General features: G+C 40.1%; 1 long non-coding RNA gene across 1 annotated transcript; it reads left to right on the top strand.

Moving 5' to 3' along the window:
• Nucleotide 1: 1 nt before the first annotated feature.
• Nucleotides 2-551, top strand: LOC106900709. The gene is made up of 2 exons (XR_001414187.1): nucleotides 2-107; nucleotides 194-551. It is a non-coding gene; the product is annotated as an uncharacterized LOC106900709 (long non-coding RNA).
• The last annotated feature ends 759 nt before the right edge of the window (nucleotides 552-1,310 follow it).

Here is a 1,310-nt window from a genome sequence, read left to right as displayed (position 1 = left end):
TATTTTCCTCGTCATGCAGAAAGCATTATTTTCACCATGACCAATTGGACTGGGATGAACACAGCTCTGCAGGGCGATATGTTCGGAGACGCTGTAAGCCCTTAAAGGTAGGAGACAGCTTTTTTTATTATTTTATGAGATTGGCAGTTGTGAAAGATCTCTCTAAAATACTTCCTTTTTTTCCTTCTTTCAGGAGTTCATGCATTGCCAAGACACGGATCACCAGAGTCTGTTTGACCTTGTTCGCAGGATGCTGGAATACGACCCTGCCAAAAGAATTACTCTTGATGAAGCCTTGCAGCATCCTTTTTTTGAACCATTAAATAAATAAATGCATTTGAAGATCTTTTATGCTTCTCCAGGGAGATTTCCTAGACTGTGTCAGTCAACAAGAGGTTGCATGAAACTTTTCTAAACTTTAAATTATTTTGTACAGTTAAGTCTGTAAATAGTTACATATGTTTTGTATAACTGTTATGTTTACCTTGTTGAACTGTTGTAGTCTCATGGGTATCGAAGTGAAAAATAAAAGTAATTTTCATTTTTGAAAATGGTTTTCTCTTTGAAACTGTATCCCTCCCCTTTTGCAGATGGGGCTAGTTAAGCAGCTGACTTGGGAATTAACTTTTATTAGTCATAAAGGAAAGATGTGAAGGGCTAAGGCTGCCTGATCGTGCTGCATCGTGACAGTGTTCTGAAACACGTTTGGGAGCAGCATGTGGGCATCTCTGGTGGCTGCTAATTTGTCTCTGGAATTTTGTCTGATGCTTTCACTGTTAAGTATTTATAGGTAGGTTTTTTTTGTTAAGGTCTGAAAAGTAACATATTTTCAATATCATTTTGATTCATTGAATTACCGGTGTTCTTATGAGAACACTTAAGAGAATGAGGTTTTTGAAAGGACTGTACTGCCCTTGGAGAAAAACACACACCACAGAGTTGTGGTGTAGTGTCTTGCAATAGGAACAGAGTCATCCTGAAGTCTTCATTTTTCTGTGGAGCTTGCTCTCTAATTACTGATTAGTAACCTTGGCAACCAGGAAACACCGTTATCGGACTGTAACAGAGGAAGGAGATGGATGGATTCTCAGTTGAGACTCTGAACTCTGGTGCTGAGTTGAGAAGAAAATGGCACTGCTTTCCAGGGTCCTTTAATGCACTTTGTTTGGTAGTTTTTGCTCTTCCATGTTTAATTTGATGTTTTTTTGGTCTTGCTCAAGGCTCTCTTAGTCCGTGTGACACAGTCTGGATGACGCTGCTGTGGTGGGGCTCATCCAGGCTCTCCGTGTAGGTGCAACGTGCAAGTTGGG

This window comes from Calidris pugnax, unplaced genomic scaffold (genome assembly GCF_001431845.1).
Source record: "Calidris pugnax isolate Ruff unplaced genomic scaffold, ASM143184v1 C14742435, whole genome shotgun sequence".
In the NCBI taxonomy this organism is placed as follows: domain Eukaryota; kingdom Metazoa; phylum Chordata; class Aves; order Charadriiformes; family Scolopacidae; genus Calidris; species Calidris pugnax.
Note: the sequence above shows the minus strand (reverse complement) of the source record. Positions and strands in the feature narration are given on the sequence as shown.